Source organism: Salvelinus alpinus, chromosome 24 (assembly GCF_045679555.1).
Source record: "Salvelinus alpinus chromosome 24, SLU_Salpinus.1, whole genome shotgun sequence".
NCBI lineage: Eukaryota > Metazoa > Chordata > Actinopteri > Salmoniformes > Salmonidae > Salvelinus > Salvelinus alpinus.
This window is the reverse complement of record NC_092109.1, coordinates 32,552,077-32,570,436: the sequence shown is the minus strand read 5'-3', so window position 1 is coordinate 32,570,436 and position 18,360 is coordinate 32,552,077.

Sequence of the window (18,360 nt, the reverse complement as noted above, 5' to 3'; positions counted from 1 at the left end):
TTATTGGTGTCCTTTAGTAGTGGTTTCTTTGTAGTAATTTGACCTTGAAGGCCTGATTCACACAGTCTCCTCTGAACAGTTGATGTTGAGATGTGTCTGTTACTTGAACTCTGTGAAGCATTTATTTGGGCTGCAATTTCTGAGGCTGTTAACTCTAATGAAGTTATCCTCTGCAGCAGAGGTAACTCTGGGTCTTCCTTTCCTGTGGCGGTCCTCATGAGAGCCAGTTTCATCATAGCGCTTGATGTTTTTTGCGACTGCACTTGAAGAAACTTTAAAAGTTCTTAATGTTCCGTATTGACTGACCTTCATGTCTTAAAGTAATGATGGACTGTCGTTTCTCTTTGCTTTTTGAGCTGTTCTTGCCATAATATGGACTTGGTCTTTTACCACATAAGGCTATCTTCTTTATACCACCCCTACCTTGTCACAACACAACTGATTGGCTCAAATGCATTAAGAAGGAAAGAAATTCCACAAATTAACTTTTTAAGAAGGCACACCTGTTAATTGAAAGCATCCTGACTGGTTGAGTCACTGCCATGTATGGCAACTGCTCGGCCTCCAACCACAAGACACTACAGAGGGTAGTGCTTACGGCCCTCTACATCACTGGGGCCAAGCTTCTTGCCATCCAGGACCTCTATACCAGGCGGTGTCAGAGGAAGGCCCTAAACTTAGTCAGACTCCAGCCACCCTAGTCTTAGACTGTTCTCTCTGCTACCGCACGGAAAACGGTACCGGAGCGCCAAGTCTAGGTCCAAGAGGCTTCTAAACAGATTCTCCCCCCAAGCTATAAGACTCCTGAACATCTAATCAAATGGCTACCCAGACTATTTGCATTGCCCCCCCCACCCCCACCCTCTCTTTTACACCGCTGCTACTCTCTGTTATTTTATAGTCACTTTAACTCTACCTACATGTACATATTACCTCAATTACCTCGACTAACCGGTGCCCCCGCACATTGACTCTGTACCAGTACCCCCTGTATATAGTCTCCACATTGACTCTGTACTGGTACCCCCTGTATATAGTCTCCACATTGACTCTGTACTGGTACCCCCTGTATATAGTCTCCACATTGACTCTGTACTGGTACCCCCTGTATATAGTCTCCACATTGACTCTGTACTGGTACCCCCTGTATATAGTCTCCACATTGACTCTGTACTGGTACCCCCTGTATATAGTCCCGCTAATGTTATTTTACTGCTGCTCTTTAACTACTTGTTCCTTTTATTTCTTATTCATATTTTTTTAACTGCATTGTTGGTTAGGGACTTGTAAGTAAGCATTTCACTAAGGTCTACAGCTGTTGTATTTGGGACACGTGACTAATAACATTTGATTTGAATTGAAATGCTTGTGTTGGGTTCCTGGGTTCTTTCTGTACAGCACAAGGGACTTGTAGGGACACTTCTGATGGAAGGGGAGAGTAGCAACCTCTGTACAACAGTGACCTCGTCAAGACAAGAGGCCTGAGCCTCTTGGTGTAATGGTTCATTGTTGGACTGATAGTCACAGGCAGGGGTCATGCACCCCAAAAATCTGAGGGGGCACAAAGTGTGCGAGGATGGCTATGGCGTGGTTGGGAAGTTCCCCGTCCAGAAGTTGGAGAATTTAGCATTTTTCAAACCCCTGAAACAGTCTTTCTCTGAAATCTAGAGCAATAATAATTATGCCAATTCAATTTTTATGCATATCTAAGCGTACCTCTTGAGCTGTCTGTATCCTCCTGACTGACTGGTGGTTCTTTTTTTAAAGAATCTAAATATGCTTCTCTGCGTCTCATCGTCTCTACAGAAATCTGGGTAAAAGACACAGAAATTAGAATCTTATTCAGTTCATTTAGTTATTGCTTGCTTTTCTAAAGACTAACAACCTTGCCAGCAGGCATGCCAGCTACGATAGTTAGACAAGCTAGCTATCTCTAACTTGATTGATAGCCTGAAATGGCTTCTTCATAGGTACCTAACCTCATAACTAGCTATCTGGGCTAGCTAAAGCAACTTCATGAAATTGCTAGTTGGCTTGTACTGTAGCATTTCAGAGAAACAAAACCCCCCAAAATATATATATACTTTTTTTTTGGTGTTGTTTCTCTGAAATACTATATATATATTTACTAAATATATATATATATATATATATATTTAACAGGTAAAAATCTGAGAGGGCACATGCCCCTTATGGGCATGACGCCTCTGGTCACAGGGACCTATTGGGTGCAAGTCCCAATAGGGCTATCTCTACATTTGCTACAATATCATAAGGACAAATAGAAAGGGAATGGAAAGGGGGATACCTAGTCAGTTGTACAACTGAATGCATTAAACTGAAATGTGTCTTCCGCATTTAACCCAAATGGTAGATGCATTGCAAAACCATGTCATAAAATAACTGACTTTGGGCAAATTTGAATAGCTTTTACCTATGGATAAACTGAAGAAACTTAAATTAAAACCAGTTTCCAAGGTTTGAATATGTCCTAACCTGATTAAATTGTGACGGAAGGAAATGACTAGGCTGCGTTCACACAGGCAGCCCAATTCTGATCGTTTTTTTCACTAATTGGTCTTTTGACCATTCACGTCAGATCTTTTTCAGAGCTGATCTGATTGGTCAAAAGACCAATTAGTGAAAAAAACGATCAGAATTGGGCTGCCTGTCTAAAGCAGCCATGTGACCACGCCACAACCTAAGTGATAGCCTACTGCAGGTGCATATCTCTCACTTTAATGACACCAGAAGATAAACAGTAAGCAGTTGCAATACCTTAATCAAAGTCTTCCATACCTGTAGACCTACCGGAGTTGCAGAACTTGCTATTTGTAAACGACAGCATGGCTCTGGCTTTGGAATGCATCTTTCTTCCTTTTTGCCTGACAACCCGGCTTGTTGAAAGTAAATGAAACACGTGATTGTAACCATAGATATCCTATTAAATGACTATCTATTCTAATTCTTAATTATATGATTCTAACAGCAGGCTAGATAATAAATAAACCAAGTTACCAAGATGCCCTGACCTCCTACCCTGCTCCCACAAAGCATGGTTGGCTGAGTTATGAAATTTGCAGCGCCATTGTCAATTAGACTAAGCTTAAACTTCTTAGATGCCTGATATTGTAACCTTTTGCAATTCTTTTAAATAGGCGTATATGGTAAATATATTTGATTGGAGTCATTTAGCAGACACTCGTTTCCAGAGCGTCTTACAGTTAGTGCATTCATCCTTTGGAAATATAAGTCACTTAGAAGTAATTATATCATTGTTACTTTTTTGAAATGTGATTGCTGCTGCTGTGGATTTTATAAGGTGGCTGGCAACCAACTTTAAGATGCATTACCGCCACCTACTGGACTGGAGTGTGGACCAGAGACATGGAATTCATTATTCTTGTCTCCTTAAGGAAACAAAATACATAATTAAATACTACATCCCCTGAAGATTTCCCCAGCAGTTAACTTATGCTTGGCTCCTCAATTACTCCATATATCTGATAACAATCTCTCTCTTTCTCTCCCATATTCCTGGCACTGAAATAGCACGTCTTCCAGTGTCTTCATCTCCTCCTGACAGTGATCACACCTCCCAGTCAGATGTTTTCCTACCAATTTCAATGTACTGTTCAGCCTTGTGTGTCTCAGCCTTGTAATTTTAACATTTTTTTTTACCCCTTCTCTCCCCAATTTCGTGGTATCCAATTGGTTGTTACAGTCTTGTCTTATGGCTGCAACTCCCATACGGACTCGGGAGAGGCGAAGGTCGAGAGCCGTGCGTCCTCCGAAACACAACCCAACCAAGCTGCGCTGCTTCTTGACACAAGGCCCACTTAACCCAGAAGCCAGCCGCACCAATGTGTCGGAGGAAACACCGTACACCTGGCAACAGTGTCAGCATGCACTGCGCCCGGCCCGCCACAGGAGTCACTAGTGCGCGATGGGACGAGGACATCCCTGCCGGCCAAACCCTCTCCTAACCCGGGCGACGCTGGGTCAATTGTGCGCCGCCCCGTGGGTCTCCCAGTTGCAGCCGGCTGCGACAGAGCCTGGACTCGAACTCAGAATCTCTAGTGGCCTTAGACCACTGCGCCACTCGGGAGGCCCTCTCAGCCTTGTAATCACACTTTCCTCCCTTCTCTCTCGACCTAATGACCTCCCTGCCCCCACCTTCTCCTGGATCTTATACAGGTGTCTTCCCTTTCCCTCCCTGTTGCACAACTGTTGCTATTTGTTTTTAACCACAGTTTTTATCAACCTCTTGGCTTCTGCTTTTCTGATTGACATTTCCATTTCAACATTAGGATGTTTAAGAACCAGCTTGGCGATAACATCCACCTCCTCATTCCCCTCTACTCCCACATGAGCTGGTACGCAGAGGAACATCACAAATACCACCATCTGTCTCACCCTACAAGCACTGCAACATCTCACACAATACATCCTGTCTGCTCCGATACACAAATTAATTTAAGCTCATCAGTACTGCACAGGAGTCAGAGCAGATGTCTGGCCTCACATCCTCCACCTACTCTGCAAAAAAGAGTATGGCCAGCAACTCCATTTTGTAAACAGATAGATGATTCGTTGCTCTTTTTGTCACTGCCACCTGAAACTCAGGAACACTAAAAGCTGCACCTGTCCTCCCTGTTTTATGGTCCTTAGATCCATCAGTGAATATATTCCAGACAGCATAGTATTGAGTTCTTAAATGTGTACTTACAATATTTACTGTATCTACTCCTTCTTCACCAGCTCTTACCCTGTCAAGCATGCAGCGTTGCCACTGGGAAGGTCCTGACTGTTCCACTACATATTCTTAGAGCTTGAGCCTGGATTACATCTATCTTTTTTTTTAAAGATGTCGGAGCTGCTGATCCATATGCTACACTTCCATAGTCCAGTGATGACCTTTATAGCGCTATATATAAACGCTTTCAATGGCATTCTTCTCCCCGCCACTCCATTCCTGACAGGCATTGCATTACATTCAATATTTTCTGTCCTTTGATAACTACTTTGTTAATATGTTCTGTCTATGTAATTTGAGTGTCAAACCAGACCGCCGAGAACCTAAACACTCGCACCCTCTCCAGATTTCTCCTGTACAGCTTCAGGCATATTTCCTCCCCAAACCTATCTTTTAGTAAAAAACACGGTCAACTTCTCTGATCACTTCTTGAACTCTCCCGGCTGTATGGGGAATATTTCTCGCTCTCTTTCACAGCGCCCCGTCATCCAAACACAATGACCTCCCAATATCTGGTCAATCATAATAGAGAATAACAAAGGACTAATCACACTTCCCTGGAGGGTACCATTCTCTACCTCGTAACGTTTTGACAAGGAGCTCCTCACCCTCACTTGTATTGATTGTCCAAAAAGTCCTTTATCCAGTTAAAAAAACCTTCCTCCAAACTCCATGCTTTCCAGTTTGATAAACAGACCCTCTTTCCACATGTCATAGGCCTCCTCTACATCAAAGAAAATGGCTACCACCGCCTCCTTATTTGCCTGTGCCTCCCATATAACTGACTAAACCCAATACAGGATCTGTCGTTCCCCTGCCCAGGATCTATCGTTCCCCTGCCCAGGATCTGTCGTTCCCCTGCCCAGGATCTGTCGTTCCCCTGCCCAGGATCTGTCGTTCCCCTGCTCAGGATCTAGCGTTCCCCTGCCCAGGATCTATCGTTCCTGAACCCATTTGATTTGGTGACATTAGGCCTCTGCTCTCCAGGAAGTATGTCAGCCTTTCTGTTATCATCCTTTCCATAAGTTTACAGACATGAGGTGTCAATGCTATTGGCCTATAACTTGATGGATTAGTAGGATTTTTTCCCCAGGTTTCTGTTTCGGCACCACTACTGCCTGCTTCCAACTGTCAGGCAGCTTCCCTTCCTGCCACACCGTATCGTAAAAGCCTAATACTTTTGTCAGTGAGATGAGCCATCATGATGTAACACATCTAATCCTTTCCAGTAAATGTTACCCTAGCTTTAGCTATCACTCTCTTCATCTCATCCGATGTAAAAGGGGCATTGAATGCATCCTCCACCACCTCTTTCTGATCCAGAATCCCTGGACGCTCCCCTCTGACACTCTCTTTTGCACTCTGTCAGATTATTTGAGCTGTCCGTCTTCACAAATTCCTGGGCTAACGTCTTTGCCTTCTCCATGTCTCTCACTGCAACGGTCTCTGCACTTTTCAGCACAGGGATATCCCAATCTCGTCTGACCCCACTCATCCTCTCAATCATCCCCCATACCTGTCCCACAAGAGTAATCCTGCCTGTTTCCACAGAACCGACACCAATACTCCCTCTTAGCTGTCCTAATGGTTCTCCTTAATACTGCTTGAGCTTTTTTTTATACTGTATCAATTGCTGGTAGCTATGGGACCTTTTCAACATCCTGAAAGCCCTGTTCCTGCACTTCAGTCCGCCTTCCTCCTTCTCCCCCATGTACATCACCTGCCTTCCTCCTTCTCCCCCATGTACCCATGGGTATCACCTGCCTTCCTCCTTCTCCCCCATGTACCCATGGGTATCACCTGCCTTCCTCCTTCTCCCCCATGTACCCATGGGTATCACCTGCCTTCCTCCTTCTCCCCCCTGTACCCATGGGTATCACCTGCCTTGCAGCCCCTACTACTGCTTCTTACTGCATCATTCACTGTTTCTATATCTGCACTGAGATCCACCTGCAGCAGCTCCTGTTCACTCAGCTCCTGAAACTGACCCCATTCCGCTTTCCCAAATATCCATCTCCTCATCCCACACATACCCCAAGAGACTTGCAGCTGTATTTGGTGCAAAATGTGTCTCTACAACGTATTGACTTTGGGGGGGACGAATAGTTATGCACGCTCAAGTTTTCAGTTTTTTTGTCTTATTTCTTGTTTGTTTCACAATAAAAAAAAATATTTTGCACCCTCAACATGGTAGGCATGTTGTGTAAATCTAATGATACAAACCCCCCCAAAATCTATTTTAATTCCAGGTTGTAAGGCAACAAAATAGGAAAAATTCCAAGGAGGGGTGAATACTTTTGCAAGCCATTGAATTTGAGATTAGAGTAAGATCCTGAGCAGATTAATTTCCAATTACTGGGTCAATCCTGTTTCCCTGGCTGTCATTAAGGCACACAAGCCCTTTCTCATTCAGTAGTTCCTCCAACACTTGTCCATTCACATCAGTCCGTTACTCTCCCGAGAGTGTACTGTGGGCATTAAAATCCCCACACCTCATCAACCGTCTCCTATCTTGACCTTCTACATTCCCAAGGGCCATCAACTCTAATCTCTTACACGGGTTGTAAAAGTTCACTATTACCAGATTACCCTCTCCCAACCACACCTCTAACACTACATACTCCTGCTCAACTCCCTCTCCCACAAGCCTATATGGGTTCCCCCGCATTATAAAGGTAACACTGCTCCCACTGCCACCCTATTTCTACGGACTGCAACGTAACCTTGTAATACAAAATCTAGAGTAGGTTTAAGCCATGTGTCCTGTAGACATATCACATCAGGTTTAGCTGGTAAATCCTCAAGAAACTGTTTATTGTTTCTTTCAACAATGACAAGCCACCGGGGTCTGACAACTTGGATGAAAAAATTACTGAAGATAATAGTGGACAATATTGCTACTCCTATTTGCCATATCTTCAATTTAAGCCTACTAGAAAGTGTGTGCCCTCAGACTTGGAGGGAAGCAAAAGTTATTCCGCTACCCAAGAATAGTAAAGCCCCCTTTTACTGGCTCAAATAGCCAACCAATCAGCCTGTTACCAACCCTTAGTAAACTTTTGGGGAAAATGGTGTTTGACCAGATACATGCTATTTTACTGTAAACAAATTGACTTTCAGCACGCTTATAAGGAAGGACAATTCAACAAGCACATCACTTACACAAATGACTGATGATTGGCGAGAAAATTATGATAAAAATATTGTGGGAGGTGTTTTGTTAGACTTCAGTCCTGCTTTTTACATTATTTTGGGAAAAACGTATGTGTTATGGCTTTACACCCCCTGCTATATTGCAGATAAAGAGTTACTTGTCTACCAGAACACAAGGGGTGCTCTTAAATGGAAGCCTTTCCAACATAATCCAGGTAGAATCAGGAATTCCCCAGGGCAGCTGTCTAGGCCCCTTACTTTCTTCAATCTTTACTAATGACATGCCACTGACCTTGAGTAAAGCCGGTGTGGCTATGTATGTAGATAACTCAACACTATACACATCAGCTAGTGAAATCACTACAACACTGAACAAAGAGCTGCAGTTAGTTTCAGAATAGATGGCAAGGAATAAGTTAGTCCAAAAACATTTCAGAAACTAAAAGCATTGTATTTGGGACAAATCATTCACTAAACCATAAACCTCAACTAAATCTTGTAATAAATCATGTGGAAATTGAGCAAGTTGAGGTTACTAAACTGCTTGGAGTAACTATTGTTCAGTCGTGTGGTCAGGTGCCACAAAAGGGACCTCGGAAAATTACAACTGGCTCAGAAGAGGGCAGCATGGCCCTTAAATGTACACAGAGAGCTAACGTTAATAATATGCACATACATTTGTGGATCAAAGTGGAGGAGAGATTGACTTTCTCATTACTTGTTTTTGTTAGAAGTGTTGACAAGCTGAATGTACCGAGGTGTCTGTTCAAACTATTAGCACACAGCTCAGACACCCATGCATACACCACAAGACATGCCACCAGAGGTCAAGAACAGACTATGGAGGCTCACAGTACTACATAGAGCCATGGCTACACGGAACTCTATTCCACATAAGGTAACTGATGCAAGCAGTGGAATTTGGATTTTAAAAAACATATAAAAATACACCTTCTGGAACAGCACGGACTGTGAGAGACACCCACAGGCACAGACACACATGCAAATGATAAGACACATACTCTACACACACGTACACATGGAAGTTGTATTGTAAATATGTGGTGGTGGAGTGGTGGCCTGAGGGAACACACTGAATGTGCTGGGTAAGGTGTTATGACATGTAATGCAAGTAATATTTTAAACTGTATTTAACTGTCTTATCTTGCTGGACCCTGGGAAGAGTAGCTGTTGACAGCAGTACCGTATCTTCAAAGTTTAGTAGCATTGACAGGCTATCCACCTTCTTCCCTTCTCATGTCATCTGGAGGCGCCTTGCATCAATAAGAGAACCTTTATTTCTTTCATGTTAACAATTTTAACAATTTCTGGAACTCCCGTAATAACTCCCTTCATCTACTGCCGTCCGGTTTGATCCACTGCTTGAGTTTGAGAGCCTTCTCATGCTGTTTAGCATCGATACACACCACCACCACCAAACTTCCATCACGAAAACTCTTGGCAGACACAACTTCTCTTACTTTACTCTTCAAATCACAAGCCAATGCGATCAGACTTACCGCCATGACTCCACCATTGTCCTTAAACTTAACCAACATCTTGAACTCCACTTCTCTCCATACAACACTGTGAACCAAACCTCCCTCATCACTACTCTCCCCTGAGCAAAAGATCCTCGGTCTTCCTCTTCTTCATATCTACATGCCCTACTCTTCCTCCACCTTTTCCCCCTCCACCGCTACACACCATCCAATCCTCCTCAACCCCTAACCCCTCCTAACTTTCCATCCATCTCTGCTCCAGTCACAGCCTGGTGTTACTCAACCGTGTCAACATTTAAAAAACCTGTCGTTTTCCAATCCGAATCAGACACTGTTGATTCACAAACCCAACACCAATGTGATTGGTTGATTGCTTGCTTGCTAATAATCTTGTAGACCAGAGACTTCCGGCCATGCACAATTAGGGGAGAAGGCAAGAATTCAGCATGCGTGAGCGAAGGACACTGTGTGCTAGCTAGCTAACTAGCAAGATAGCTAGTACACAGTGTCTCCCTTACCTCCCGCCTGCTGTGTACTAGTGGAGTAGCTTGTGGGGGTGACACCGGTAGACAGTGTCCTTCGCCCCCGCCTGTCAGGCACAGTTTTCCCGCAGTTCTGTTAACGGCAACGAGGGCAGATGTTCAGGTGGTGGAAGCGAAGGACACTACCAAGCTAGCGAGCACACGGTTTCCCTAACTGGCAAGCTAGCTAATTAGCTAGCACATGGTGTCGCTCCTGTCTACTGTGTACCAGAGTAGCTAGCCGGAGGCGGTGGTGACTGGTAGACCGTGTCCTTCGCCCTCGCCTGTTGGGCACTGTTTTCCCGCAGTTCTGTTGACAGGTGAGAATGGCGCTGGAATGTATAGCGGACGTTTTACGGGCTCCTGACTAATTCAGCTGTTTAGTGTTTTTTTTTCCACTGTTAACTTTTTTTGTACATCTTTCTGCCATCGTTTCCTATGACCGGAAATTGTTTTTGGACATCAGAGCATCACTAACCTCGATTTGGATGAAGATTTCTACTTCATTGAGTTGGCGGGACAGGACATACTCTCACCCCGGACCAGGCCTTAATCCCTGACACGTGGAAGAGAAAGAGATGGTGATATAGAAGCCGACGTGGGGGGTATCCTGATGAAACTACGGAGGCAAGTAAATCATTGCCTCCACCCTATTCTATTGGCGAATGTACAATCACAGGAGAACAAACTGGATGAGCTCCTTTTGAGAATGTCCTATCAACAGGACCTGAAGAACCATAATATCCTGAACAAGGACATGGATATTATTCTAGCTGGTTTTTCTATGCATCAGAAGGACTGAACGGCAGCGTCAGGTAAACTCAAGGGTGGAGGTGTGTGTCTCTTTGGAACAGCTGGTGCGCAATCTCCAATATTAAGGAAGTCTCGAGGTTCTGCTCGCTGCGTTAGAGTACCTTATGATAAGCTGTAACCATACTATTTACAAAGAGAGATTTCATCAAAATTTTTGTAGCTGTTTATTTACCATCAAAAAAGATGCTGGCACTAAGATCGCACTCAATGAGCTATTTAGGACCATAAACAAACAAGACAATGCTCATCCAGAGGCGGCGATCCTAGTGGCTGGTGATTTTAATGCAGGAAAACTGAAATCCGTCTTACCTCATTTCTACCAGCATATCCACAGCCACGTGCAACTAGAGGTGAAAACACTCTAGATCACCTTTACTCCACACACAGAGACACATACAAAGCTCTCCCTCACCCTTCAGTTGGCAAATATGACCATAACTCTATCTTTCTGATTATAAGCAAAAACTCAAACATGAAGTACCAGCGGTCAATACGGAAGTGGTCAGATGAAGCCGAACAGGCAAAGCATCAATACAGGACTAAGATTGAATTCTACTACACCGGCTCTGACAATCGCCGGATGTGGCAGCGCTGGCAAACTATCACAGATTACAAAGGGAAACCCAGCCTCAAGCTGCCCAGTGACGCAGGCCTACCAGATGAGCTAAATGCCTTCTATGCTCGCTTCGAAGGTAAGCAACACTGAACTTTTATTTTTTATTTCACCTTTTATTTACCAGGTAGGCCAGTTGAGAAAAAGTTCTCATTTACAACTGCGACCTGGCCAAGATAAAGCAAAGCAGTGCGACAAATACAACAACACAGAGTTACACATAAACAAACATACAGTCAATAACACAACATAGAAGAAAAAATAGAAACATCTATGTACAGTGTGTGCAAATGTAGAAGAGTAGGGAGGTAGGCAAAAAATAGGCAATAGAGGCCTATTTTAAAATAATTCAAATTTAGCATTAATACTGGGGTGATGGATGTGCAGATGATGATGATGTGCAAGTAGAGATACTGGGGTGCAAAAGAGCAAGAGGGTAAGTAATAATATGGGGGTGAGGTAGTTGGGTGTGCTATTTACAGATTGGCTGTGTACAGGTACCGTGATCGGTAAGCTGCTCTGACAGCTGATGACTAAAGTTAGAGAGGGAGATATGAGTCTCCAGCTTCAGTGATTTTTGCAATTCTTTCCAGTCATTGGCAGCAGAGAACTGGAAGGAAAGGCGGCCAAAGGAAGTGTTGGCTTTGGGGATGACCAGTGCAATACACCTGCTGGAGCGTGTGCTACGGGTGGGTGTTGCTATGGTGACCAGTGAACTGAGGTAAAGCGGGGCTTTAGCTAGCGAAGACTTAAAGATAACCTGGAGCCAGTGGGTTTGGTGACGGATATGTAGTGAGGGATAGCCAACGAGAGCATACAGGTCGCAGTGGTGGGTAGTATATGGGGCTTTGGTGACAAAACAGACGGCACTGTGATATACTACATCCAGTTTGCTGAGTAGAGTGTTGGGAGCTATTTTGTAAATTACATCGTCGAAGTCAAGGATCGGTAGGGTAGTCAGTTTTACGATTGTATGTTTGGCAGCATGAGTGAAGGAGGCTTTGTTGCGAAATAGGAAGCCGATTCTAGATTTAATTTTGGATTGGAGATGCTTAATATGAGTCTGGAAGGAGAATTTACAGTCTAACCAGACACCTAGGTATTTGGAGTTGTCCACATATTCTAGGTCAGAACCGTCCAGAGTAGTGATGCTAGTCGGGCAGGCGGGTGCGGGCAGCAATCGGTTGAAGAGCATGCACTTAGTTTTACTAGCATTTAAGAGCAGTTGGAGGCCACGGAAGGAGTGTTGTATGGCGTTGAAGCTCGTTTGGACCATGCGTGAGAACACCAGCCATTCCTGACGACTGTGTGATCACGCTCTCTGTAGCCAATGTGAGTAATACAGTTGAAGTCGGAGGTTTACATACACCTTAGCCAAATACATTTAAACTCAGGTCAGGGCTTTGTAATGGCCACTCCAATACCTTGACTTTGTTGTCCTTAAGCCATTTTGCCACAACTTTGGAAGTATGCTTGGGGTCATTGTCCATTTGGAAGACCCATTTGCGACCAAGCTTTAACTTCCTGAATGATGTCTTGAGATTTTGCTTCAATATATCCACATACTTTTCCTGCCTCGTGAAGCCATCTATTTTGTAAAGTGCACCAGTCCCTCCTGCAGCAAAGCACCCCCACAACATGATGCTGCCACCCCCGTGCTTCACGGTTGGGATGGTGTTCTTCGGCTTGCAAGCATCCCCCTTTTTCATCCAAACATAACAATGGTCATTATGGCCAAACAGTTATATTTTTGTTTCATCAAACCTGAAGACATTTCTCCAAAAAGTACGATCTTTGTCCCCATGTGCAGTTTCAAACCGTAGTCTGCCTTTTTTATGGCGGTTTTGGAGCAGTGGCTTCTTCCTTGCTGAGTGGCCTTTCAGGTTATGTCGATATAGGACTCGTTTTACTGTGGATATAGATACTTTGTACCTGTTTCCTCCAGCATCTTCACAAGGTCCTTTGCTGATGTTCTGGGATTGATTTGCACTTTTTGCACCAAAGTACGTTCATCTCTAGGAGACAGAACGCATCTCCTTCCTGAGCGGTATGACGGCTGCGTGGTCCCAAGCTTCTAAAGCCATGACATCATTTTATAGAATTTTCCAAGCTTTTTAAAGGCACAGTCAACTTAGTGTATGTAAACTTCTGACCCACTGGAATTGTGATACAGTGAATTATAAGTGAAATAATCTGTCTGTAAACAATTGTTAGAAAAATTATCTTGACATGCACAAAGTAGATGTCCTAACCGACTTGCCAAATCTATAGGTTTTACACGAAATGTGTGCAGTGGTTGAAAAACAAGTTTTAAGTGTATGTAAACTTCCGACTTCAACTGTACCTTTAACATTCACAAGGCCAGACGGATTACCAGGACAGGTATTTAGAGTATGCGCCAACCAGCTGGCAAGTGTCCAGACCACCATAGATCCACAGATGACACAATCTCCATTGCACTCCAAGCTGCACTTTCCCACTTGGACAAAAGGAACACCTATGTGAGAATGCTGTTCACTGAATACAGGTCAGCGTGCAACCCCATAGTGCCCTCCAAGCTTATCACTAAGCTAAGGACCCTGGGACTGACACCTCCCTTTAAAATTGGCACCTGGACCCTCAACACGGGGGCCGCTCAGGGGTGCGCACTTAGTCCCCTGCTGTGCTCCCTGTTCCCCCACGACTGCGTGGCCATGCACGACTCCAACACCATTATTAAGTTTGCAGATGACACGGAGGTGGTAGGCCTGATCACTGATGACGATGAGACAGCCTATAGGGAGGCGGTCAGAGACCTGGTGGTGTGGTGCCAGGACAACAACCTCCTCCTCAACGTCAGCAAGACAAAGGAGCTGATCGTGCACTATAGGACAAAGCTGTAGTGGAGCGGGTTGATAGCTTCAAGTTCCTCAGTGCCCACATCACTAAGGATCTATCATGGTCCAAAAACAGCAACACAGTCGTGAGAGGGCACGACAATGCCTCTTCCCCTTCAGGAGACTGAAAATATTTGGCGTGGGCCCTCAGATCCTCAAAGATCTACATCCGATTGAGAGCATCTTGACTGCTGCATCACCTCTTGGTATGGCAAGAGCTTGTCATCTGACCGCAAGGCGCTACAGACGGTAGTGCGAACGAGCTCCCTGCCTACCAGGACCTCTATACCTGGTGGTGTTCGAGGAAGGCCCTAAAAATTGTCAGACTCCTGTCACCCAAGTACTCATAGACTGTTCTCTCTGCTATCGCATGGCAAGCGGTACTGATGCACCAAGTCTGGAACCAACAGGACCTTGAACAGATTCTACCCCTCAAGCCATAAGACTGCTAAATAGTTAGTCCGGGTAGCTATGTGTTTAACTATTTAACTAAACTCAGCAAAAAAAGAAACGTCCCATTTTCAGGACCCTGTCTTTCAAAGATAATTTGTAAAAATCCAAATAACTTCACAGATCTTCATTGTAAAGGGTTTAAACACTGTTTCCCATGTTTGTTCAATTAACCATAAACAATTAATGAACATGCACCTGTGGAATGGTCGTAAAGACACTAACAGCTTACAGAAGGTAGGCAATTAAGGTCACAGTTATGAAAACTTAGAACACTAAAGAAGCATTTCTACTGACTCAAAAGAAAGATGCCCAGTGTCCCTGCTCATCTGCGTGAACAGTTAGGCATGCTGCAAGGAGGCATGAGGACCGCAGATGTGGCCAGGGCAATAAATTGCAATGTCCGTGCTGTGAGACCCCTAAGACAGCGCTACAGGGAGACAGGACAGACAACTGATCGTCCTCGCAGTGGCAGACCACATGTAACACCTGCACAGGATCGGTACATCCGAACATCACACCTGCGGGATAGGTACAGGATGGCAACAACAACTGCCCGAGTTACACCAGGAACGCACAATCCCTCCATCAGTGCTCAGACTGTCCGCAATAGGCTGAGAGAGGCTGGACTGAGGGCTTGTAGGCCTGTTGTAAGGCAGGTCCCCACCAGACATCACCGGTAACCATGTCGCCTATGGGCACAAACCCACCGTCGCTGGATCAGACAGGACTGGCAAAAAGTGCTCTTCACTGACGAGTCGTGGTTTTGTCTCACCAGGGGTGATGGTCGGATTTGCGTTTATCGTCGAAGGAATGAGCGAGATCGATTTGGAGGTGGAGGGTCCGTCATGGTCTGGGGCGGTGTGTCACAACATCATCGGATTGAGCTTGTTGTCATTGCAGGCAATCTCAACACTGTGCGTTACAGGGAAGATATCCTCCTCCCTCATGTGGTACCCTTCCTGCAGGCTCATCCTGACATGACCCTCCAGCATGACAATGCCACCAGCCATACTGCTCGTTCTGTGTGTGATTTCCTGCAAGACAGGAATGTCAGTGTTCTGCCATGGCCAGCGAAGAGCCCGGATCTCAATCCCATTGAGCCCATCTGGGACCTGTTGGATCGGAGGGTGAGGGCTAGGGCCATTCCCCCAAGAAATGTCTGGGAACTTGCAGGTGCCTTGGTGGTAGAGTGGGGTAACATCTCACAGCAAGAACTGGCAAATCTGGTGCAATCCATGAGGAGTACTTAATGCAGCTGGTGGCCACACCAGATACTGACTGTTACTTTTGATTTTGACCCCCCCCCCCCTTTGTTCAGGGACACATTATTCAATTTCTGTTAGTCACATGTCTGTGGAACTTGTTCAGTTTGTCTCAGTTGTTGAATCTTATGTTCATACAAATATTTACACATGTTAAGTTTGCTGAAAATAAACTCTGCTGACAGTGAGAGGATGTTTCTTTTTTTGCTGCGTTTATTTGCATTGACCCTTTTTGTACCTACTTCTTTTACTCATCACATACACTGCTGCTACTGTTTACTCTCTGTTACTTTTTTCCTAGTTATTTATTTATTTATATATACTGTGCATTCAGAAAGTATTCAGAACCCTTGACTTTTTCATATTTTGTTACATTACAGCCTCATTCTAAAGCCTTATTCCTCGTCAATCTACACACAATACCCCAAAATGACACTGCGAAAGCAGGTTTTTAGAAAATACAGAAATACCTTATTTACATAAGTATTCAGACCTTTTGCTATGAGATCGAAATTGAGCTCAGGTGCATTCTGTTTCCGTTGATCATCCTTGATGTTTCAACAACTTGATTGGAGTCCACCTGTGGTAAATTCATTTGATTGGACATGATTTTGAAAGGCACAAATCTGTCTATATAAGGTCCCACAGTTGACAGTGCATGTCAGAGCAAAAACCAAGCCATGAGATCGAAGGAATTGTCCGTAGAGCTCCAAGACAGGATTGTGTCGAGGCACAGATCTGGAGAAGGGTACACAAAGATTTCTGCAGTATTGAATGTCCCCAAGTACACAGTGACCTCCATCATTCTTAAATGGAAGTGGTTTGGAACCACCAAGACTCTTCCTAGAGCTGGCCGCCCGGCCAAACTGAGCAATCAGGCGAGAAGGTCAGGGAGGTGACCAAGAACCCGATGGTCACTCTAACAAAGCTCTAGAGTTCCTCTGTGGAGATGGTTGTTCTTCTGAAAGGTTCTCCCATCTCTGCAGCACTCCACCAATCAGGCCTTTATGGTAGAGTTACCAGATGGAGCCACTCCTCAGTAAAAGGCACATGACACCCCGCTTGGAGTTTGCCAAAAGGCACCTGAAGACTCCCAGACCATGTGAAACAAGATTCTCTGGTTTGATGAAACCAAGGTTTAACTCTTTGGCCTGAATGCTAATTGTCATGTCTGGAGGAAACCTGGCGCCATCCCTACGGTGAAGCATGGTGGTGGCAGCATGTGGGAATGTTTTTCAGCGGCAGGGACTGGGAGACCAGTCAGGATCGAGAGAAAGATGATTGGAGCAAAGTACAAGAGAGATCTTTGAGGAAAACCTTCTCCAGAGTGCTCAGGACCTCAGACTGGGGTGAGGAAAACAACCCTAAGCACACAGCCAAGACAACGCAGGAGTGGCTTTGAGACAAGTCTCTGAATGTCCTTGAGTGGCCCAGCCAGAGACCAGACTTGAACCTGATCGAACATCTCTGGAGAGACCTGAAAATAACTATGCAGCGACGCTCCCCATCCAACCTGACAGAGCTTGAGAGGATCTGCAGAGAAGACTGGGAGAAACTCCCCAAATACATCTGTGCCAAGCTTGTAGTGTCATACCCAAGATGACTCCAGGTTGTAATTGCTGCCAAAGGTGCTTCAACAAAGTCCTGAGTTAAGGGTCTGAATACTTATATAAATGTGATATTTCAGTTTTGAATATGTTTTAAATTTGCAAAAATGTATGGGGTATTGTGTGTAGATTGATGAGGGATTTAATCCATTTTAGAATAAGGCTCTTGCGTAACAAAATGTGGAAAGAGTCAAGTGGTCTCAATACTTTCCGAATGCACTGTATCAACCTCAATTACCTCGTACCCATGCTCATCAACTCTGTACTGGTACTCTTTATATATAGCTAAGTTATCGTTACACATTGTGTATCTATTAATACTTGTCATTTATTACGTGTTATTGCTTTTATATTATTTCTTTCTGCGTTGTTGGGAACGGACCATAAGTAAGCATTTCACTGTTAGTCCACACCTGTTTTTACCAAGCATGGGACCAATAACATTTGATAAAATGTTATTTTATTTCACGGAGAGGGCAGGTGTTCGGCAGAGGGGAGCGAAGGACACTGTGTTGTCCCTGTTGAGGACACCGGTACATGGGAGGCGGGGGCGAAAAAGTCTGTTAATAGTTTTATTGAATCTTTTGACCAACAGGAATCACCACATGCAGGAATGCCCCGAATGGCAGGCCACAATAACACACTATTGGATTAGGGGGGAAGAGACTTTAAGGACACTGCCGACCTGCAAAACAACCAACATCGAGCTTTAGCCAGACCTTAACCAAGCTCCTAACCCGTGGCAGGTAGCCTAGCGGTTAAGAGCCCTGGGCCAGTAACTGAAAGGTCTCTCATTTTAATCCC